Source organism: Amblyomma mixtum, chromosome 3, assembly GCF_055824585.1.
Source record: "Amblyomma mixtum isolate Tamu chromosome 3, ASM5582458v1, whole genome shotgun sequence".
In the NCBI taxonomy this organism is placed as follows: domain Eukaryota; kingdom Metazoa; phylum Arthropoda; class Arachnida; order Ixodida; family Ixodidae; genus Amblyomma; species Amblyomma mixtum.
Window position 1 is genome coordinate 75,743,912 of NC_143014.1, and position 24,124 is coordinate 75,768,035.

Sequence of the window (24,124 nt, forward strand, 5' to 3'; positions counted from 1 at the left end):
CGCCGGTGTGGCGCGGCACGCCGCCAGCGGCGTGCCGCGCGTTTTTCCGCTAGTGTGTTCGTACCTTTAGGCGGCCATCAACCCATGGCTCTCCAGACGCATTCCTACGCCTCGGCCAACTGCTTGTAGTGTCGTGAAAGGACACCAACCCATCTCATGGAGGGTTCTCAGAGTGTGCCCTCACCCCGTGGCCCGATTCAGCAATCGTGCCGCTGTGACAGATATTCCGCTCCTCGCTTTAGTAGTGGATCAGCTTTATTACAGTCGAGCCTACGTATAACGAACCTAGAGGTCACGCGGGTTGCGTTCGTTGTATCCGAAGTTCGTAGTAAGTGGACTTTCCCTATTAGAGCCAAACTCAGTCATAATAGTGGCGTTTATTTGTGCACCTCTGTTTCTATCAAGGCCCTATCAAGCCGCTTTCTAAGCTCTCCAGCGTGTTCATGTGCTCCTAGCCGAGGTCCTTGCTGCGGACGAGCATCTTTAGGGACGCTATAACGCCGATAGCGGTTGAGGCGTTCACGGCCATTGGGCATCCTTGTCTTCAATACTCGACGAAGTTGTGAGGATGCAGCGATGAAGCGACTGCAGCGCACGTGCGCGCAGAACGTATAGTGTGCGCCACCCTTGTGTAAAGCGCTCGAGCAGCGCATTGGACTCTAAACAAAGAGATACCTCGCTGCATGTTACTAGGTTCTTGAAGCAATTTTTGCGCGGAAGTATAGTGACGCATAGACCCACAGACCATGTGGGAACTAGCGCTTTACCCGAAAACCATCGGCTACTGTCTGATTTCAGTTTTCATTCAAAGGTGCGCACTGCTCGACCGCTCTCCACAACAAGGGTGACGCAGACTGGTTGCCGTGTGCGCGCTGCCTGCACGCGGCAGCAGCTTAGAAGGCGGAAATCAGATTGAGTAGGCGACGCGTGCCACGTAACCAGATGGAACAGCACACGTACCTCGTGGCAGGTAGTCAACCTCATAATATTGCTGCCATTGATTGATTACCGGCCGTGTACAGTATAGTTTCGTTTTCAACGCTGCCCCTCGCTAGTTCTTACCACGCTTCTTTTTCTACTTAAAAAGCTTTGCCCAGACGGCCCGCAAAAATTGACATTGTAGCCTGTCTTGCCGCGCTTTCCCGACGGTTACCTGGAATTTAGAAAGCTCTTTTTTTTCTATTGTTTTTCCTGGTGTCGAAACTTCCTTTGGAAGAGGTTACGGGTGCTGGGAGACGCTCTTTGGCGTGCGTTTTTCGACTTCGGGGGCAAGTTTACGGCGCCTCCTCGTTCGTTATAACCGACTGGTGTGACCATGGTTGTTCGTTTTATCTGAGACGCAGTGCCATAGCCCTGATACATATTTTCATGGTAACAATATCCTCGTTCGCAATAAGCGAACGTTCGTTATAAATGCGATCTTTATAAGTGGGCTCGATATTAGCTAGCGCTATCGCCGCCTCCTCAGCAGTTTCTGAGGAGCGGGTTTTGACTGATCCAGAGGCGACCGAGCGTCCCCGCCCGTCCACCACAGCAACTGCAAATGCATCCTTGTCCTTGTACTCTGCGACGTCTACATAGACTGCCCCGCTGTACTTCCACACGGCCTCCCACTGCTCGAGGGAAGGATCACGCATAATGTCCGCCGGTGGCGGTGCTATGCTACAGCTCCATAATATGTGGTCATAGGTTGCCAATTCGTGTCCGGAGTAGATTTTGCTCAACACGTATGGGTAGATGTTTCTTCAACCCATACGTGTTGAGCAAAATCTACCCGGACATTCAGCCGGAGTGCAAATGGTGTCACGAATTGCCACATGTCCAGCTCTCGGCGGCAGTGCTTCACGAAGAGCGGAGGCCACGAGCCCCTGTGTTCCCTCTCATATTACCTCTACACGCCGCGGCACAGAACGATCCCGCAGCACCTGCACTACGGCCGCCACAGCTGTCCGACTTGACAGGCCTACATCGCCTGGTGCCATCTTTCTGCTTACAAAAGCACGAGGAGCGGCGAAAAAGATCTTTCGATCACTAAAGTTTCTTCAAGCCAACAAGATCTGGTCGCGTCGTCGGGCGGAGTGTCGTATACAGCGTGGTATGAGGAGCTCCCACTGGTTCGATTTGGTCTGGTCGGGATCAAGTAGGCCTCTAAGGAGACGCTGCGTTTTGGCCGAGCTGGGCTGGTCACGCATGCTGTCTCGTCTGCCACCCGTCTGCTGCTCCGGCTCAGCGCGGCTCTGTTTTTATAGCCTCCGTTGACGGTTGCAGCAGCCAGCCGTTCGAACCCTCCAGTAAGGTTACACCACTGGCCACCGTTCGAATTAGACGAATGGACGAGAGGAGCTCGGCCGCTGAAAGTTTGCAGCCTGGAAAGTGCGGTCGGCGAAGCGTCGGTTGAGTCTCGAGCACGGTGGTCTCGAGCCGACGCTAGTGAGGGGAGGGGGAAGGGACTGCGCCGGGCGAGCCAGGATGACTCTTGCTGCAAGCCGTGACATGTCCGCGAGTCCGGGCTTGCTTTGCGCAATGGCGGGCGCACGGCGCTGATTTCCACAGGGGCGAGCGGAATGTGTGATCAAGCACAACAGTAGGTGAGGCACCCTAAGGCGAACGGGAGGCGAGCGCCGCTCCTCCGTTTCATGTCTCGCGTAGATGGCGCTATTCTCGGCACACTGCTATTAGTCCTATGTGAAGACCATGACCTCATCATAGTTAACAGAGAAGGGAAGTGTGAAGGGCATATAACGTGGGAATCGGGAAACCTGCAGTCAAGCAGAGAATGCAGCATTGTCACCAAGGGTATTTATTAGGGGTGTGCGAATATCAAATTTTTCGAATACGAATCGAATACGAATACTTGGTTCCAAATGTCGAATCGAATATCGAATAATCAAGGACAGACGCACTTAACAACTACAAAACATTTATTTGAGCACCAAAGAACATCACAGTTCAACTATAGGTGATGAAATGAGCCCAAAAGGTGTGTGTGGCTGCACAAAAAGTATCAAAGTCTCGAACATTGTTCTTAGAAGAGTGGAAATATAGGAGAAGATGGCTAGTACACAGCATTGATCAAGGCTAGCTTGGCATAAGCACAGAAGCGCGTTGCTGGGACGAACATAAAAGGTTGTCGTGAAGGAAAACCGGCTGCTCCACACGGTCAGGCAGAAGTAGTTCCCTTCCAGCTGAAACAACTTCTCCAGCCACAGAAAATGCCCTCTCAATTGGCACTGAACTGGCTCGTATGGCGAGGTATTTCGTGCACAGCTCTGACTATACCAGCTTCGCAGGTATAGCCACAAAGAAGCTCACCAGTGCAGTCAGCAACTGCATGGCCGAACGTTACGCATTGCTCTGGGCGCCGCCATGTTGTTAAGTCTCTCTCGATAGGACTTGCGGACCGAAATGAACGCCGGTGCTCGCAATAGAATATTCGGCTAGATACGAATATTCGCGTCGTGTCGAATATTCGAAACAACACGAATACTTGGATTTCGAATCGAATACGAATACTAAAAATATAATATTCGAATTATATTCGGAAATTTCGGATATTCGCACACCCCTAGTATTTATGAAAGGTTAAACAAAATGAAAATAGATGAAAAGGGCTTCCACAGTTTAGGCAGTGACCATAAACGAATCACCCTCTACTGGGGCAATGCAGACAAAAAAAAAAAAAAACGGAGCTAGGCCAGGATGGGGACAACACATTTTTGACCAGCAAAGAAGTGGCGGATACGAGGTCTGTTAGAAAAGTATCCGACCTTTGGCCGTAGAAAAAAAACTTGCATAACTGGAGCGTTCCAAACCTAGTCACCTTCAAAGTAGTCTACTTGGGACTCCACACACTTCTCCCAGCGGTGCTGCCATTTTGGGAAGTATTCCGAAAAGGCCCCTTTCGGAATGGAGTTTAGCTCAGCTGTCGTTGCAGCCATAATGTTCTTCCTTGTCTGAAATCGCGCTCCTTTCAATGGCCTTTTGATTTTGGGAACCAGCCAGAAATCGCAGGGGCCATATCAGGAGAGTAAGGAGTGTGTTGAACTACAGGAGTCTGGTTTTTCGCCAAAAAAGTCTGATTCAAGTGCGAGGAATGTGCGGGAGCATTGTTGTGATGGATGCGCAACTTTCCTGTTGACTTCAACTCCGGGTTCTTGGGCCGCACAGCATCACGTAGGCAACAAAGGACATCCCTGTAGCACTCTTTGGTCATTGTTTGACCCTGTGGAGTGTGTACTCGTGGTCTGCCACACAGAGGGTGCCAAAGAAAGCAGTCAGCATCACTTTCACATTGCTGCGCACTTGGCGGGCCTTCTGAAGTCTTGGTGACGTGGAATGCTTCCACTGTGACGACTGGGATCTGGTTTCCAGGTCGTACCTGTACACCCAAGACTCGTCACCAGTTATTATGATGTTGATTAAGTCGGGGTCACTGTTTGCGGAATCCAGCATGTCCTGTGAGACTTCAACACGAAGCTGCTTTTGCTCCACCGTGAGCAGCTTCGGCACGAATTTCGCCGCAACTCTCTCCATGGCCAAATCTTCAGTGATAATGGAATGTGCGGAAAAATTGCTCATGTCCACCTCTTCCTCAATTTCTCGGATAGTCACGCGACGGTCCCGCATCACCACAGCGTTCAGTTCGGCAATGACCTGGTCATTTCGGCATGTTGATGGCCGACCGGAGTGTGGCTCGCTCTCCACCGATGTGCGGCCATCTTTAAATCAATTGTACCACTGCTTAATCTGTGTGCTACTCATAGCATCTTCACCGAAAGCCGTCTGAATATTCCGAATGGTTTCCACTTGGCTGTCGCTCAGTTCATGGCAAAATTTGATGGAGTAGCGCTGCTCCTGTCACTCCGCCATTTTCCTTGCAATAAAAAACCGACGAGAACACTGCGCACCGCCTCACTCAAATGCTGCTTCCCAGCGACTGACGCTATCGGCAGGCGGGAAAAAATTCGTGCATGCGCACGAAGGTTCAAGGTCACGTGATGCAAGCGCGCTTGTTTCATATCCTTCAGGTGTTCGCAAAAAAAAATAAAGTCGGATACTTTTCTAACAGACCTCGTATAGTGGAACGAGTAGAGTAAGAAGTAGCACAATCCGCAATAAAATACTGGAGATATGACGAAATAATTGGCTTAATCAGGAAAAAATGGGGAAAGTAGAAAGTAATGGAAAGGCAGAAAGAATCCTCGAAGCTGGTGGAACACGGAAATTAAACAGGCAATTGAACTCAGGAGACAGGCATCGAGGGAGCATAGAGCAGCCGAGAGGGCAGGGGATAGTCTGGAGGAAGTGGACAGAAAATGGGACCTGTACCGACAACGCAAGTTTCATGTCCACGAGCTTAAATTAAAGCTGAAAATGCACATTGGATGATGGAGGAGAGAGAGAAGAATAGGAACAGTAGCCCAAGGGAATTTTGAAATCACATGAATCGCTTAGGTGGGAAGACCGAACACATACACGATTTTATAAGGACGAGGAAAAGAGCAATCTAAAAGGGAGCGCGGCTTTGGGTTACATTGTTGTGGTAATTAACGAGAAATTTAAAGGAAATGGAGGAGTGCTCTCTGAAGATGGCGGATTAAGTTCGGAGAACCTGGACTGGAAGAGCGCGCTGAAATGATTGCTAAGAATACAGCAACCGGCCCTGATGCAATTCCGATAAGGTTGATTACTGAGCTGGGGCCGAAAATGAAGGAGGCATTGTTCAAAGCTACAGAACCCGTTTTTTAGAGCAAGCAGGTACCAGAATATTGGCTACACAGCAGAGTAAGTTTAATTTGCAAAGGTAAAGAAGAGAAAGCAAGAATTGACTCATACAGACCAATCACGATAACGTCGGTTGTATACAGGTTTCTGATGCAGGCTATTAAAGCGAAGCTGAAAACATGGGTAGAGAAAAATGGGATACTGGAACAACTGCTAAATGGTTTTAGGCAGGGCAGACGTTTGGAGGACACTCTGTTTGTAGTAAAATAATTTAAATAGTTAGGACGCAAGGCAGGCCGCTATGGTTGGGTTCTATATAGACACAAAAGGTGCACATGTCAACGTAAGCAGGGGAGTACTGCGGGACTTTCTAACGGAAGCTGGGCTAGACGCCAAATAATAGAGCTTATAAGGGTGGTATTCAAGGGTATTAGAGTGCAAATAAACTGTCAAGGGCCAAAGAGTACAAAGGAGGTGAACACAGAAAGAGGTTTGCAACAGGGGTGCCCCTTGTTGCCACTGTTGTTCATGATAGCAAAGATGGAACGCTCGCTAGAGGAGAGCAAAGCTGGGTTTAATTTAGCATACCGCCGACAAGGACAAACAGCAGCCCAATGTCCGGGTTCAGTGTACGCGGATGAAAGCCAAAGGGAGCTAAAACTCCTCTCGGATATCTGAGGAAAGGCAGCAGCAAACATTGGATTTGAATTCAGTGTTCAAAAACCGGGCGTTATGGCATATAACGATAACGAAACTAGAACAGTATCGATACAGCAGCGTGAAATATCGCGCGTAGAGAAGTACAAATATGGGGGGGTGTAGACTGATGAAGAAAGAGAATATTTTAGGACTCATGAAGAACATCTCAAGGCGAAAGGAAAGAGGAACGCGGCCATAAAGAAGCATAGAGCACTGTGGGGATACAACAGATATGAACTGATACAAGGAATATGGAGGGGTGTAATGGTCCCGGGACTGACTTTTGCGAACGCGGTAAGAACGGTGGGCAGATTAGCTTTAGGGTTCCATGGAAAGACAAGTGAAGCTGTACAGGGAGATATGGGGTGGTCATCATTTGGGGAAAGGGAAGCACAGAGCAAAGTACCGTTTGAGGAAATACTACGAAAAATGGAGGACAATAGGTGGGCAGCCAAAGTCTTTAGCTATTTGTGCAGTAAAAACGCGGACACGCGATGGAGGAAAAGGACTAGAAAGCTTACGACAGGCTTCACAGGTAACAATAGGTTAATAATAACGAATATCAAAAAGATGGTCCGTGAAACCGAGACTGCGAGTGGAGGACAAAAAGCGGGAACAAAAGATTCATTCTGTGAGTACAAAGCTGGTACGAATGAAATCCGGAAATAAACGCTATACGATAATTCAAGAGGCAGTACGGTCCTATTTGAGCCTAGATTATGTTGCCAATAGAAACAAGTATGAACATGGCGATGATATTTGTGTAGCATGTGGGAGCAGTGTAGAAAACATTAAACACGCTCCTGTTGACTGTAAACTATGCAAGCAGATGTCGGAAAGGAGATATTCAGTCTTGCAGTAGCCCTGAGTTTTGAGGACAGTGAAGGCAATAATAACGCATCAGATGTTGAGACGAACAAGAGAAGACTGGAGAATTGGTGGCGCAAAAGCAGTATAAACATTGCACCAAACGTTACAGAAATCGAAGTAGTATAGCTTATAACATGAAAAATAGCCTCGAACGGCAGAGAATGAAAAATGAACTGAACAGGATTAAAAGCTTAAAAAAGGAGGTAGACAGTTACAAAAGAAATAAAACAATTAGCCGCTTTATTCACTGGGCGAGGTGGCAATGGCCACCGCCCCGATACAAAGGGGATGCCAATATTTATCTATTTGTCTACCTATCTATCAATGCGCGGTGCGTGCAACGCTCTGGGCCAGGCTGGCCGCGCGGGCAGACTCCGGCTTCGCCGCGCGTGCTAAAAACCTGCATTTATTTGAGTTCCTGGCGTGTGTTTCATCGTCGATTAGATGTAAACGGAAGTGAGAACAGTGATTAAAAGTCTACAGTTCCAGCTCACGAGAACGATCGCTTATCGCACCGCACTCGTTAGGCAGGAATCTCGCGTTTTTGAAGCAGCAAAACATTCCCTGATCTGCTGTTGCTGTTTCACCGGTAGGACCCTTATTGCATTCTCAAGCATTGATGATTCGATTCTGTCTTTTCTTTTTCAAACTTTTAGGCCGCCACGGTGGCTCAGTGGGCATGGCGCTCGGTCGAAATTTCCGGAGCCCTCCACTACGGCGTCCCTCATAGCCTGAGTCGCTCTGGGACGCTAAACCCCCATAAACCGAGTATGTTGCTGCCAAGGTCGATGATGTCCAGTCTCTCATGTCACGACAAGCGCGCGCAAAGGAGCGGGCGGCAAACTGGCGGCTGCGGGGAGGTCGACGCGTCACACCCCGCCATGTTGGCTCGACTCAGCTAGGCTGGCTCTCGCGGACTGCCGTCGCAGAAGAAACAGCACCAAGCGTTCCGCGAACACGCTGGAGGCTTCAGAGTCTGTGCAGCATATTGCTGCGCAAGGCGGCGGTGATCCGGTGTCTTCTATCATGACAAACATGTGTGAAGCAGCAAGAGCAGAGGCGAGAAGCGAGCAAGCAGCGACGAGGGAGCTGGCGTTGTCACCTGCAAGCGCGGCGATCCGGCACTTGCTACTTTACCACGGATCTGGCAATGACGATGGTCGATCGTCACAAACGCCTAGGGGATCCTCCTCAGCGGCGGCTCGATCACCAGCACCAGTACTGAAAATGCGGAGGAAACGTACGGGCCGTAGCATTAGCCCTCACCCTACCCAAAGCTGCCACCGCCATTGGGCCGCATATAGGCCGGGCTACGCGGCCGGAATTCTCAGAAGCTTATCCCCACTCACACTGCAGTTACAACGACTGCGCCCTGTTGAAGACGAGGTTCGGGGTCGCGGCTCGACGGATCCTCGGTCTGCACGACGCCCGTTCCCACCTTTAGGCAAGGACAGGAATGCCGCTGAGCGACGGAGTTAGAAGGTGGCGAAAGAAGACTTGAATTTATTTACATATTTACAACAGAAAATGCGACTGTGACTACATATTTACAAGAGTCCGGAACAGGAAGTGTGTCTGCGACTGCTTTCGTCGCCGAGTTTGGTTTTATGCGATCCGTCTTCCCTAGCTTCCCCAGGATGATGACGTCAACTCCAGGCTAGGAGAGGCCGGACACTCTCACTCGCGCACACAAACCTCCGCCCCCGCACCTGTGGACACTCGTCACGCACGTCACGTCACGCGTTGAGCCGGGGAGACAAGGATGCCTTCGAGGTAAAGTTGATTCCAGGTTGCAAGGTTCTCGGACGCGCCGAAGGTTCCCCGGGCTGTCAACACTTGTCCGTCAGAAGACAGCACTCACGAAGGGTCGGAATGCGAGACCATGAAAAGGGCGGAAGTGGGCCTTTGTCCCCTGAGGACGTTCTGGAATGTTGCGGAAGTCCCCCGCCAGCCCGCCGCGATGCTCGATTCTCAGAAGAGCCACCAAAGACGACGGCCCTTGACATCCGCCATAGTCGCTTGTGTCCTCTTGTTCCGTACAGTACACGGGCCTCTAGAATTTCGCCTCCATCAAAATTCAGCTGCCGCGGTCGGGATCGAACCCGCGTCTTTCGGGCCAGCAGCCGAGCGCCGTAACCGCTGAGCCACCGCGGCGGGTGAAATAAGATGAGTTGTTGGGCAAGTTGGTTCATCGTAGCGTAAAGATGGGTGGCGCAGAAGGGACAATAACAGGAAAGAAGACGGGACAAGCGGGACAAGCGCTTGTCCCGTCTTCTTTCATGTGATTGTCCATTTTGCGCAACCAATATTTACGAAACAAAACAAGCCGTTATCTCAGCGATTGCACGGGTGGCGCCATTTCGTTTGTCGGCCGTGGAGATTCGGCAAAGGAGGGGGGTGTTTTGCGGGAGGTTTGAAGCCGCCTTTTTCAGCCGCTTTACCGATGACACAATATACTTAGGCCAAAACTCCACTAAGTTCCAAATTTTGATTGTAAAACATTTTATTCGTCGGAAAGAGGTTGGTGCTAAGAGGTCGCGTTAAGTGGTCGAGAGTGCACAGCCCTCGACGACTTTGTCAGTCCACTCCACCGCCAAAACTTGCGTTCTGTGGTCAGAGCTTGCCAGCACGGCCTCCCACCGTTCGAGAGAAGGAGCGGCTAACTATAGATCACCCGGAGGTGGCCCTATCTTATATACAATCCCACAGGATGTGAATCTAGTTGGCTCGTTGGCCACAGTGTTTACAGTTGGGGTTGTATAGATCCGGATAAGTGTGCGCGAGGAGTGATAGGATGCGTATCAATCTCGTCTGTAGACGACGCCACGTAATCACTTGTTCTTTATTCAGGCTTTTGTCCGGAAGGGGGAAAGTTCTCGTCTCTAGTTTAAAATGATTTGTGCAATCATGATATGTGATCATGGAGTCCTTCGTGAAATTCAAGGAGCCAGACTCATCCACTGCCCAGTCGACGAAACCTCGGGCTTTATTGTGGGCTGCCTCGTTCGCCGGATTCCCCGAATGGGCTGGGACCCATATCAGTTCGGAACAATTTGGTGAGAATTTGGTGGCGTTAAGGATTCTAAGGGAGGTATTTGTAGTTCGCCCTTGAGACATTTTGGAGTCACTGAGAATGGTGCTCTCATGGGCATGCGCTAGGGCGAGGGCGAGGGCTACAGCCACCTCCTCTGCCGTTTCAGAGGATTTCGTTTTTATTTTGCCGAGACGATGTGGTCACTATTCTCGTTCACAGCCACGACAGCAAAGGCATTCGTATGTTTGTATTCTGCCGCATCTACATAATTTCCAGCGCACTGTCCGTATTTATTATGTAAGGCTTTGGCTCGTGCATGTCTTCTACCCTCATGGTGTATGGGGTGCATGTTTTTGGGGAGTGGTTTGATTAGTAGGGCCACCCTATAGTCGCGGGGCAAGTCTACTTTAGCGTATTTATTCGTAGGTTGAAGTTAAATTCAAGCCTGGTAAGAATACTTCTGCCAGTTCTCCTAACCTCATAAGCCTTTCGGTTAAGGCATTTAGTGGGAGTCCTAAGGCAGCTTTGTAAGCCTGCCGTATCATATGCTATCCAATTTGTCCTTTTATGCTTTCGTAAATTTGAGATAAGGGGTGGCATAGAGTACCCTGATTAGCGCAAAGACCTGCACTAGTCGGTATAAATCTCCTTCCCTCACCCCTTGTCTACGATTAGCAATGCGGCGGATTAATCGCGCCGTCGCTTCTACCGTGCGTTTCAGCTTAGTGAGTGTGTCATTATTCTTTCCATTTGATTGTAAATACAACCCCAGTATTCTCATGATTTGTACCTCTTCGACGGATCGTCCATTGACATAGACGTTTATTTGGGGGGGGGGGGGGGGGGGGGGTAGTTCTCCTACCTCGTTGTTTATGTCGTCTCGAATCACGAAGAGTTCCGATTTTTGCTCTGAACAAGTGAGGACGGATTCCCATGCGCATGCCTCAGTGATGTCCAGTGCTTCTTGGAGTGTGTCTTCTATGTAGCCTTCGCATCATTTAGTTACCCAAAGCGTGATGTCATCTGCATAGAACGAGTGATGTAGGTCTGGTATTTGTGCCAATTTGGAGGGAATTTTGGTGAGGGAGACGTTAAAAAGGAAAGGGGGCAGGACGAAGCCCTGCGGTGTTCCTTTGGTTCCTAGTGTGATTGGGGCAGACTCTATTGTTCCGCCTGTTATCACTACTGTTCTGTTAGTGAGGAAGGATCGGGTGTAGTTGTACGTTCTCTCTCCGGGGTTTATTTTTGACAAGTTTGTCAGAATGGCTTTGTGGATCACGTTGTCGAAAGCTTTAATAAGGTCTAAACCCAATATTGCTTTCGTTCCTGTTCCCTCGTCAGCTTCAATAATGTCCTTGTTAAGCTGCAAGAGTATGTCCTGGGTAGATAGTTGGGCCCTGAGTCCTAACATTGTTTCAGGTAGGAGGTTCATGTCCTCCGCATAGTTTTGGAGCCTGTTGAGGATGACATGCTCCATTAATTTGCCTAGGCATGATGCTAATGAAATTGGGCGTAGATTCTCAGTGCTGAGTTTCTTACCCGCTTCAGGAATAAAAGTGATTTTCGCGTGTTTCCACTCTTGTGGTATGTCGCCTGCATCATGGGCGTCCGGAAGGGGGGGCAAGGGGGGGCGGTTGCCCCCCCTTGGAATTACGGATATTATTTATGCCCTAGTAGAAAACAACTACAAACCTACCGCCTCCCCCACCCCCAGACATCGGGTGCACCCCCCTGGAAAAAGTTCTGCGGACGCCCTTGGCCTGCATGCCAGTATTTGTTCATAAGGTCTGTAACCACCGCAATCAACGTTGTGTCTAAGTTCTTGAGAGTCTTATTTGTTACTTTGTCTGGCCCTGCTGCAGATGTTGTCCGCAGTTTTCCAACTGCGTACCAGACCTCTGCGCTTGTGATGTCTGCGTCTAAATTTGGATTAGGAGTCCCCCGGTAGTCTGGTTTCATGGTACCCTCATCCGTGTTTAGATAGCCTTCCTCTTTGATTAGGTCTTCAGTTGTACCCTCATATTTATGAGTCTGTACAGTTGACTTTGTTGCACGGGTCGTGTTTGTTCTGGGTCAAGCAGGTGTCTCAGAAGATGCCATGTCTTATTTCCGAGCTGTCCGTTGATCCTTTCACATATTTGGTTCCATTGTTGTGTTTGGAGTGTAAGTGTATGTTCCTCGGTTCGCCTCTCGATTTCAGCGATCTTTTTGCAAAGTAGCTTGTTATGTTTTTGCTTCTTCCAGCGTTTATCGAGTCCTTTTTGTGCCTGCCATAGATGTAAGAGTTTCGAGTCTGCAATCTGCTCCGCTTTCTCAACTGGCACCCCAACGCTAGTGGAGCTGACATCCTAATTCAGGGAGATAACCCAGTCGCTAAGGTTAGAGACCTCCTTTGGAGCTGTTTTGTTGTGAAGTTCCCTGAACTTGTCCCAATCCGTGGTTCATATTTCTTTAGATTTTCTTTTGAGTTTTGTCGTGGGGAAGGTAATGCTAAGGATCAAGTGATCACTACCAAGATTTTGCCCGGTGTTGACCGTCAACCCTGGCGTCCTTGACGTTTCTAGAGAGGGATAAGTTTCAAAGTCTTTCGTGAAGAAGAGCTCCAGGCGAAAATCGTAACTGGTCAAACTGGTTTAAGGAACAATTTCCCAGTTGATTCCAGTTGGATTCCAGTTGGATGCAACTGTTATTCAACTGGGAGCCAACTGGAAACAACTGGAATCAACTGGGAAATTGCTCCTTAAACCAGTTTGACCAGTTACGATTTTCGCGTCTTCAAACCTCCCGCAAAACACCCCTCTCCTTTGCCGAATTTCCACGGCCGACAATGAGATGGCGCCACCGGTGCAAATCGCTGAGATACCGGATTGTTTCGTCGTCGCCGCAAACGATGCGCACATCCGACTTTTTTTTATCGATTCACTCAATTACTCCAAACAACTGTAGCATAAAACAACTCTGCCGACCAAATGCGATTTCCGTGCGAAATTTGAGCTCCCACAATTCACCAGTTTAGCTGAGAGAAGCATTCTACAGTGCGCGTTTAATTGCAGAACACGCTGTATCTCCCAGAAAGGTACTGATAGCGCTGATAGCACTGATGCGCTGCTCAGATACAGCTCAGACCCAGTCGTGCCGGCGGCGAGTCTGCGGAGGCCGCGGACTGCCGAGGTCGCTGCGGTGGGCACCGGGGGGGGCCGGGACACAAGGGCTCCCGTTTGCTTGACCCCATCACCCTCCCCCTCTGAATTCATGAATAATGTTTTCGACAACATTCATTGGTTCTTTCGTTTGTTCGTTCGTTCATCCTGGCCCCCCTCGTTTTCTTTTCGCTAGCGTCCTCTTTGGGAGCGTGAGGGAGCTATGCCAAAGACGCATCACTAAGTGTCTTCACAGTCGTGCAGATGGCGCTACCTCTGCAAGTTTGTCATGAAGTGAGCGTTTGCGCTTGCCTGAGCGCACGGCTGTGGGAAATCCTCCGCTATCGTAGCCCGTGTTGATTTGTGCGGATAAAGTCTGTTTACTGAGTGAGAAATTTATCTTCCATTTTCGCAGCTACAGCAAGGACGTCTCCCTAGCATTGAGATGATATTCATAGCAGTGATTGTGCTTATCAGTAGAAGTCGATTTACATCAATTCTATTCTCTACGCACTGAAAATGTGTACTGAAGTTTAAAAATGGGAAAAACAAGTAGTAAAAGGAAGGAATCTGGTAACCGGACCTAAGAGCCTCGTCATGATAATTATGGTTATCTATAAGTGCACGAGCAGCCGGCTCGCAGCAGTCAGTTATAGCGTACGAATGTAGCTGCTGTGCCCTAATTCTAAGGTATGCACTACATGAGTGGAACGGAAAGGCTCTAAAAAATGTTTGTGCTGCTCAAAAATTCCTTAATCTTTCGGCAAGGAAGTGTAAATACTCACCGTGACGTTACCGATTTTACGAATAACCTTTATTCATTATGAGGAAGAAGGAAAATTCAGCTGTGTCCACGTAAATAATGCATTAACGTTATGCCAAACTTTCAGTCTGCTTTATAACTCCTGTATTATTAATACTGAAGATTTAACGAAGCGAAGTGTGCCGTAGTGCAAATGCGCGAACCGAGCAAGCCACTTCTCCATCGCTTCTGCTTCTCCACTTGCTCCGCGTTGTCTTCCTCCTTCCTCTATGGCGCCACCTGTTTGAGCGCCGTGCGCATGCGCGTCCGTTCCGTCAACTTCCTGTGTGCACGCATCATGTCTCACCCGCATCCCTGATTCCCCCCCCCCCCCCCCCCCCCCCCCTACCACCACCAAGGTAGGTGGTTGTGTTAGGATTCCCCTTGTTTTTCGCCGCAGTGTGCCTTAAACGTTGCGATCGGATGCCGAGCAACGACCACCGAACGTCAACGACCACAGTCAGCGACGAGTAAGCGCTCGGTAAGCCTTTTCGTTTCCTCTCGCAGCGAAGTTGCCGCTCCGAACTTTTGTTGAAGAAATCCTCCCTCGCTCTCCGTGATGGCGGCTGCGCCGAGATCGCTCCCCTTTATGTGCGGTTCTGTGTAGAATCCGGCCCTTACACTCTGTGGCAGCGTTACTGCTACTTAGAATCGACCAGTCACAGCGCGTTGGCGTAGCCTGTTGTTTGTGTCGATCGCGTACAGCTTGCCGATGCCTGAGAGCAGCTTCTCCCCGCTGCGGAGGGTGCCCGAGAGGCGTCACGCAGGGCCGCCTCTGGCTGGATGCATCCTCTCGGTTGCGGCATCGCTGCGTTTTCCTTAGCTGGTGCAAAACGCAGCCAAGCCACAGCTGTGAATTCGGGGGTGGTGAGGTGACTTGAGGGCGAGCCTTTATGTTTACGCCTGGGTCTCGCGATCACTGGAGGAAACAAAAGCCAGGAAACCTGGCCGGCTGCGCCGTCCGCTGCGAATCAACAAGTGGTAGCCGATCTCGCACGGCTGCCGGGCGCGCTGTGGGTTAAGCAACACGGCGCTCGGCCGTTTACAAGACCTGCATGACGTCGCTTGCATAAACGCCGGCGAAGTGAAAACGCGTCGTAGCCTCATTCGGCCCGAGAGAAAAAAAAAGTATAAAGGAGGGGGTGACATATCGCTCGACGGGCGCTACGGAGTCTCTCGTCTGTATCTCTGGAACCCAGCATTCGCGTTGATTGTTGGAGCCACTCCATTGTCTTTCGCTTTATCTAGCGCCTGAGGCAGCCGCGCTGCTCGCCGAGGCGTTGTGTTCGCCGCTGCAGCATCTTGCTTACTGAGGGTTTTGGATGCGCTATACGCTCCACCGTTTGTGCGCGCGCGCGGCACGCACACATGGGACTGGCTTATATAGCTGCACTTACCGAGCCACTGTTACCCCGCTCTTTGGACAGGCATCGCGTTACGTTAAAGGTATGGCGCGGAAGAGAAGGCGCAAGAATTGAAAGAGAAGCCAGCAGCGAATTGCTCGGATCTGCATGTCTGCGTCATCCCTTCCGCGCAAATGGCTAAGGTAAGGAGGAGCGTGATGAGTAACTTGAATACGCCGCTAGGCACTTTGGTCGCGCCTTCGTGTTCACATTACATGACCACCTGAAACGTTGCTGTATTTTGCAGACAGTGTGTTATGTTTCTTTCTTCTTGTTTCCCATTGGAAGTTTTTAACTTGGCTCTTGAGCTGCGTGCGCTCTTTGCAAATTCCGCTGCGAAAGAAAACGTCAAGAAATGAAAATGGGTTTCACATTTTTCTGACGAGACTAGTTAAGAGAACCGCATTGTGATGAACATTAGCTTGCCGGAAAGTAGATGCTGACAAGCATCGGAGTGGGTAGCCATATGCTAGCAGTCTCCTGTTTAGCAATCTCACGGATTGCTTATTTTTGCAATCACACGATTGTTCATTTTGCGTAGTTAAAAACAGCTGTCCTCATCGAGCGTGTGCGAACTGTCCACATTTGTGTTTTATTAAGCTTGAATTCGTCGGTCGACCCTCAGCATAGGACGATTTTGGATTGATCCCCCATGGGCCGAGATATAGTGCTCACAGCCGAGAAAACTGCTTTGGCGCTCGTTCGTTCATTTTTCTCTTTCCGTGCATGTCGTTATTTCCTCTTCTGAGCGCTTGTTAGCGCGTGCGTGATGATAGTCGATGACCCAACGGAAAGAGAAAAGCTGCCTTTCTCCGGGCGCCTGCGTTTTCTAGAGTGGGTCAACGCGCGCCGCGCTCGCCCGCTGAACCTCCCTGTGACTGTGTCTCCACCACGCGGCCTCAGGTGTAGACTCGGTCGCGCAGGGAGAACCGCAACAATGGTGACCGTATCACGGGCGCTCCGAGGAGCGTCAGATGTGCCGGCGCGTGACGTCGGAGCGTCAAGGGGAGCGGGTGTCGCCAAGCGAGCGCGCAGGGTCAGAACCCCTGCCGGCGAAACGCAGGCGCACGCGCGCTTGCACGTAGGCGTGCGCCGTCGGTTCGGCGGGCTTCGTGCTTCTGCCGCGCGGGCAGAAAAGCTCTTGCGTGCCTGTATAAGCCGTTGCCGTAGCCTGCTTGTTGGCGTTGGCCCGTCGGTGCGGAGCTTGAACCAGACGCCAGAACCTTGGAGAAGGCGTTGACAGCGCCCGCCCCTGCATAGGCGCTCGTGAGAAACTGGCCGCTTATTCCTCGTCATGCCGCCCGAGAGATTTCTGCCAGCTGCGTGATGTCAGCGCTCTTTATTTGCGAGTACTTTTACGTTTTTTTTTTTTTTTTTTTTAGCATTCCCCTGGCACAGAATTTGTTCGCCTACAAGGCACGCGTGCTTCGACACGCATATATGCCATCGTTGCACGCGTCTGATTTTCCTCGTTCTGATTCGCAGATTTTTTTTCTTTGTTCGCACTTTGTGATCGCCGCTTTTACCCAGTAGGCAATTTCGGCGCCCCCTTATTTATTAATGGAAGATGGCACGTTTTAACGCGCCGAGCACCATTCGATGAGAGTGAGGTAAACGCACTGCTGCGGTCAGTTGGCAGCATTTTTTTTTTTTTTTCGCAGAATATTCTGTGGGAGCTCTTTGTGGCGGCCGCTGGCGATGGTACGGACGTGTGCGGAGCATTTTCTCGTTGACCGCCAACGTTGCCGTCTCGCGAGCAATCCTGGCTATCGTGCGGTAGTGTGGTCTGGCGGAAAGTAACGTTTTTGCTGCCGAGACACAACGAAACCGAGCTACGATGCGCAACAGCCGAGCGCTGAGCCGCGCTAAAAAGTGTGTCAGAGAGTACGCGGAGTAAGGGCAGCAAAGGCGGTGCCTGAACCGCTGCGGGCGCTTGCCATGAAGACCGTCCGCCCTCGTGTGAGCTGCGAGTTCCACGTACGGTGGTGACTGGCCACGGCGAGGGGAAACGGATTTGCACCGGAGTACCTGCCGGCCAGGTGCATGGACGACACAGAAGAGCCACGCGGGCCGGTAAAGGCACGAGGAGGGCTGCGCGTGTCAAGCTTTGACCCTCTCGGAGTGTCGGGGAGAAAGAAAAAAAAAGCACAAGGAGAGGGAGAGAAGGTGTAGAGCGGGCAGCCGCTTCTAGAAAAGGGTATGTTGACAATGGCGTCCGTCATTTTTCGAGCCCGGGGAGTGGTAGTACAGGAACTTCGTCTTGTACTACCACTCCCTGTGGCGGCCGTGAAATTTCGGATTCGAGCGGAAACGCGGGGAACATGGCAGCGTTCGTTCCCCGGCCGAATGGTCAGCTGGCATGCCCGGAAGCAGGGAGTTTTCCACCGACCAGTGTGCATGGCTGGCTGCCGAGTGTTTCGTCGCCGCGTTTCGAACGTATCGGAATAAAGGTCCGCACAGCGCCCGCCGCTACCCTCCACTGCGCTCAACCATCCAGCTTCGCAGCTGTCAACCGCCGAGAGTTTGTCGACCGTCTCGCTTGTCTAGCGCGCTGTATTCGAGCTGGTATCAGTTGACCGCAGTGAGTGTCCGCGGTCAGATAAAAGTCCGAGTCCGATGGTTCCGTAAATGGGGAACTGCCCGCATGGAACGCGGTGATATCAGCGCCACTGTGCGGCCTTCTTGGCGTTGCTGAGGCATATTTTATTCTTTTCTCTCCCCCCTCCCCGCGTCTAGGTGTACTATGCTTGTACTGGATGGTCGCCAAAACACTTTACGTTGCATGTCACGCGAAGTCATTGCGTAAGCGGTTGTACGAAGACTCTGCAATGATTGAACTCGGTTTTTGCAAACAATCGCATTTTTCAGTGCGCAATGTTTTTCGTACTCCATTTTCAGTCACACTGATCAAGACAGGCGTAGGTGCGCTCCAGCTGCGTTTCAATGCCAATAAAAGAGACGCCGGTCTAGCCAACTTCCCGACGTCTTATTTCTGCTGGTTTATCTCGCCGTCGCGTGGCCTGTACACCTCGTTGACTAGTGTGGCTTGCGTACTGAGAGAGGTGGGAATAGGCTGAGTTTGGAGCCAGTGTCTTTGTAACTTTCTTTTTATATTTATTTACATACCGTAAGGGCCCGGAAGGGCGTTACATAGGCGAGGTTGTGGCATATGATATGACCAAAATCTCCACAGTAGAGGCAAATGTTGAAATACAAGAAATTCGTGGAAGCAGTTCGCCCAGTGGAGCCGCGACCACGTCTGTGTTTCGAACAATGCCGGTGTCTGAAAGTCGTCGTTGATGGTCGTCGCAGCGGCCTGCGAAGCTGATCCGTTCGCGCCGCCGCGGTTGCGACTCGCAAGTCGTGAATATTTAGTTGACGAATTTTTAATTTACGTACGTAGGTGACAAGGTTTTTGGTCGGAGTGTGTGAGCGTACGAGTGATTTTGCGCTACAAGTGCGAACGAGCATGCAGGTCCTGCGTCAGCGGCTTTCGAGGCGTCGGAGCTGCAGAGGCACGTTTCTGTCCGCCTGCTGCGCTAGCCTACGTCGGCAGGAATGGAAAACACTTTAATGGAAGGCATTATCTGGATCCCGACCAAGTGCGTGCCGCGGCGCAAGGAAGAGATACGATACGCGAGCGCTCCCGGCGCATCCGATGATTGCGACACGGGTGCGCCGGGGATGCGTCGGACTTGCGCCGCGGTCGCGTGTGCATTGCGCCGGGCGCGGAAAGCGTAGCGGTAAATCGCCTCGCCGTTCCTCTCGCGTGTATACGTGTTGGCGCGGCGGCGTCCCGGCGGAGCAAAGGCCGCGTCCTGGGCGCGCGCGAAGAGCTGCTTTCGACGGCTGGGTGTGTGTTTTTTTTTTCTTTCCTTTTCCCTCCTCCCAGACGGCAGAGACGGCGGTCGTGACATGCGTGCACCGGAGGGAGAGCGATCCCTGACGGTTCGCATCTGCGGCTTTCCCTCTCGCCTCGCCGCCGCGCGGCTGAGGGCGTTGTCGGCCGCGCGCTTCGGATGCTGTTTGTGCTGCTGCTGCGGGTGATGATCGGTTACGGCGTTCCGTACATTGCTCGGCGCAGCCAGCGGTTCGCCCGTGCGTCTCCGGGGGGTTGTTGTCGTTGGCCGCGATTTGCACGCATCCTTCCCTCGCTCGGATTCGACTGCCTTGTGGAATATTAGGCTCGGGTGTAGATGCTCTGATTGAGCCGTGATGTCTTGCTCCTTCGCGGATTCGGAGAGCTGCTCCGGATCGCCATTTGAAATACACCTTTAGGTCGCACAGCGTGCGCTTAATTCGAGAGTACCAACGGCCTTCTCATCAAAGAATAGAAATGCAGCCTGCCCCGCGGGACGCCGATATTTGTGGTCCCTCCCTGGTGAGCCTCCGTAAAGCCCGAGTTTTACGACGTGGCGCGGTAGCTGCGAGAGCAGCTCATGTGAGCTTTAGTGGCGTGTCTGGGGTGAAGCACCTGTGGACCGCTGCTACAAAGGTTCGAAATCCATCCCCCCTTTCTGGCTCGTGCAGCCGCCGCGGTGGCTCGGTGGTTATGAAGCTCGGCTGCTGACCCGAAAGACGCGGGCTCGATCCGGGCCGCGGCGGTCGCATTTCAGTGGAGGCGAAATGCTATAGTGATCCGTGTACTGTGCGATGCTAGTGCACGATGAATAACCCTAGGTGGTCGGAATTATCTGGAGCTCTCCACCACGGCGTGCCTCATAGCCTGAGTCATAGCGATAAATACGTGATTGAAACTGAGTGGGTTAGCTGCTATCTTCCAACCCTGTCATCTTAACCCATCTGACACCGAAGGAATTATAGCGGAAAGACGTGGGACGAGACAAAGATGGAGCTTTAGCTGCTTGAATTTTCTGATAGCTCTTTCTGGCGGCGACGCAGATCTACTGTCGCTCGGTTGCGATACACAGGTGAGCCGCTGTGCTTAGGTTGCTCCGCCGCTGAGCAAAACCCGATCTGCTCTCGCGAGCGCGCATGGTGTCAGGGAGCTGCATTGCTTTTCCGAGTGCAAGTCACTATATCGTAACCAGAGGCAGAGCTCCACACGCGTTGCTTCCTGTTGGCTCCCGCGCGCGTCACCGCTCGGATGTTATTCGGCGTATTCACACGAATGGGTTGAATTTCAAGGTGTCGGTATTTTATTATCCTCTTTTCGCTGTTCCAAACCACTGTGAGCGTTCATCAATGAACGCGTATTCGAGCACTGCTACCTAAGCGACTCGGGCTATGAGGCACGGCATAGTGAAGGTCTCCGGAAATTTCGACCACTTTCGATATCTCTTCGCTCCATGACCGATAGATTTTTGCGTGCCAAAGTTGTTACTGTGTGCTATGAGGGTCGCTGTAACGGAGGGATGCATGCGGCCAGGTTAATCTCCTGTGGTTCCTCGGCGTGCACCAAAATATCTGTACGCTGACGTTTGTGCATTTATCGCTGTAGAAATTCGTCCGGGATTCGATCCCGCGGAACTATTGCGACGGTTCTCTCTCTTCTTCTGACCCTGCAAACCTGTCGTTCAGCTCTCACCGTGGGCAACAGCCTTGCAGCATTCAGCGACACCAGTCAGTCGGCGGTTATTCCCATATTCTGTATTTGTACACAGTGTATATTGCCGCCCGACCCCTATCCTTTCTTGCTATCGTTCCCCCCTTTCTTTCCCTCTCCCTGTGGTTCAGGTTTCGATGGCAGATGCCGCGGCTAGCAACATCTTTTCCTTCCATTGTTGTTCTTATTAATAAATAGCCAATAACAAAACAACAGTCGGCGGCATATATGTCGGCACACTCACTCACGAGTGCGCTCATATAGATCGCCTCACTCACACTCACGTCTGTGACTTTGAGTGCGAGTGAATAGTTGTGACTGTTGGTGGCCTTGCGTTGCATGTAGTGTTATTGAGTGGATGTGGGTGTGAGTTGTCATGAGTGCGAGTGAGTGAGTGGACATGAGTCATAAGTGAATGTGAGTCGGCGTGAGTGCATGGCGAGTCGATGTGAGTGGACGCGGCAGCGAAGTTTTCCACTTGTATTTCGCGTCGACGGTATCCGCTTAGCCATTTTCACGTTGACAGCTGAGGGGAGTACACATTCACTGCTGAGGACGCTCGAGGGCGAGGCAGCATAAGGCAACATGCCCGTGTCTTTGGACGACCGAAGCAGAGGATTCCGCTGGCGCGGGAACGGCAGTCTTTCGTTTCTGTTCCCCTTGCCCTTCTTGGGTGCAGTGATACGCTACGGGCTGTGTTGTATCCTTTTACCGAATTTCGCACTGCCACTGATAGAAAGGTAGATGTCTCTTGTCAGGCCCCCTACACGGCTCGAGGTCATATACGCAGAGCTTCAACGCTTACTGCCGAAACGACTGTCCGCTTATGGGGATCTCGAATACTGCAATGGACGCAACTAGGTTTTTTATGTGCCCGGGTGTGTGCGTTGTAGAGCTCTGCACTGGCCGTAGTTATTTCGTTGAACCTGACCCAGAGCCAGCAGGACCTTCCATTGCCCACGCGAGGTGCCTCACCTAATTGGCCCGGCTCTCGAACTGCACAAGCTCGGCCCAAGCCCGGAGAGCACGCGAAAACCAAGCGCGCTTTTTGGTAACACCAAAGGTTCTTGTTTCTATCATATACTTGAAGGAGCTCTGCGGCGGACATCAAGAATGTGGTTTTAGTTTTTCTTAGCATGAGACATGGTGATGTCTTGACGCCCAGGGAGATAGCCAAACAAAAAGTAAGATTTGATGTTTGAATGCAGACATGCGCGTTTCGTGCTGATGGTGACGAAACGTTGCGGATATTTTCGGCAGTGGATATGAGGTGGCAACCAAATTTGCCTCTCCCTTTTTTTACTGGTGGGTGTACCGTGTGAACTTAATTCTTCTACACTCGGGAAAGGGATAAAATATAATCTCTCTTACACCCTACGAAAAAAAAGCCGGCCCAGGGGGGAGCAAAGACAACTTTAGTCCTCAAAACGCCCCGTTACTCGGCTGCTTACCCGAAAGACGCGGGTTCGATCCCGGCCGTGGCAGTAGAATTTCGATGGAGGCGAAATTCTAGATGCCCGTGTGCTGTGCGATGTCAGTGCACGTTAAAGAACCCCAGGTGGTCGAAATTTCCGGAGCCCTTCACTACGGCGTCTCTCATAGCCTGAGTCGCTTTGGGACGTTAAACCGTTAAACCCTATAAAACCAAAACCAAACCAAAACGCTTAAATTTGCACACGACACACTTCTTGCCACAGATGCGCGCCGTGCGCAAACTCAACGGACTACCTGCCGAGAAAGAGACAAACGTGGGGTGAATCGCAGCATAGCAGCACGCGAAAATCATGCGAGGAGACCTCGCCTGCAATAATACTCGATTTTTGAAGCGCTGGATGTCATCTAAGGCCAGTGAGCGCACCGCCGCTGCCCGTGACGAAGCGGATAGACTCATTTGCGTGAGAAAAAGGCTTCGTGCAACTGAAACGACCGGAAGCTGTGCAACTGTATAAACAAGTACTACGAGCTTCAATACGTGTCGAATGTGAGTAAGGTTAGGGTTGAGCAAGCACAAGTAGTTCTATCGTTCCCTTTCGTTTACGAGCCTATGTGATGCTGTGTAAGTATCGGCGACACTTAGCGAAACGTTAAGTGGCAAGCAGTCAACCCCCTGTGACCGCTTTCCGCCAGTAGCAAAAAACGAAGTGAACCAAGGCCTTCTATATTTGTTTTTGGGGAGCTTTTCATAAACAGGTCTAAGGGTGCCGGCACCTAGTCCACTGGACTGCGCTCGTAGAACAGGAAATACTTGAGGATTATTCTGCCCCTCGCTCTCCACAGAGTCCAGATACAACTTTTTTTTCTGAGGGTCAGGAAAAAACAAAAGTGGAAAGTTTAGCCTAGTTGGTAAGTCATAATTTGGAGGGGGGGGGGGGGGGGGGGGCGAGAGAAACAAGGACACAAGAGGTACAGAGGACGCGCGCTCGTCCTGTGTCCCTGTCGTGTCCTTGTTTCTCTCCCCCCCCCCCCCCTCCAAATCACGCAAAGGCAGAGCCGTCTGCGACATGTACGCGGAACGACGACGTCGGCAATTTGTGCAGCTGCGGGCGGCCCTGGCAAATCAACAACTGCGTACTAGCTTCCGCATAAAAGGCTATGTAATGAGGGATGGCGAGGATATATATAACTAAGTAAATGAAGAAAGGTTCGCTGGTATAATGAAGTCGAAGAGTAAACGATGATCTGGTCCTTGCGTCCAAGCGGTATATGAATCAGGATTGTTCGGCGAGAGACCCGCTGCCGCCAGGTGCCGAATTCTTGTCGGCTTCAGCGCCGGGCAAACCCACAGCAGGTGGTGAATATCGGCCTCAGTATTTCTGTTCTTGAAGACTGGACACCCGGGGTGGGGATATAAACCATGGAATAGCTGCCACTTTCGTGTCACGGCTG

General features: G+C 51.2%; 1 protein-coding gene and 1 long non-coding RNA gene across 5 annotated transcripts in view; one reads left to right on the plus strand and one right to left on the minus strand.

The window, feature by feature from the left end:
• LOC149350637 (uncharacterized) overlaps positions 1–24,124 on the minus strand; it is an 84,089-nt gene that overhangs the window by 10,540 nt on the left and 49,425 nt on the right. The window lies entirely within an intron of this gene.
• Positions 14,614–24,124, plus strand: part of LOC149350638 (ras-responsive element-binding protein 1-like) — a 54,386-nt gene continuing 44,875 nt past the window's right edge. The window contains exon 1 of one of the 2 annotated variants that reach the window (XM_089579717.1): positions 14,614–14,750. The gene's annotated coding sequence lies outside the window, so the exon portion shown is untranslated. Of the gene's footprint in view, positions 14,751–15,462; positions 15,816–24,124 lie in introns of those variants that run through there. The other variant, XM_089579719.1, reaches the window with a different exon arrangement.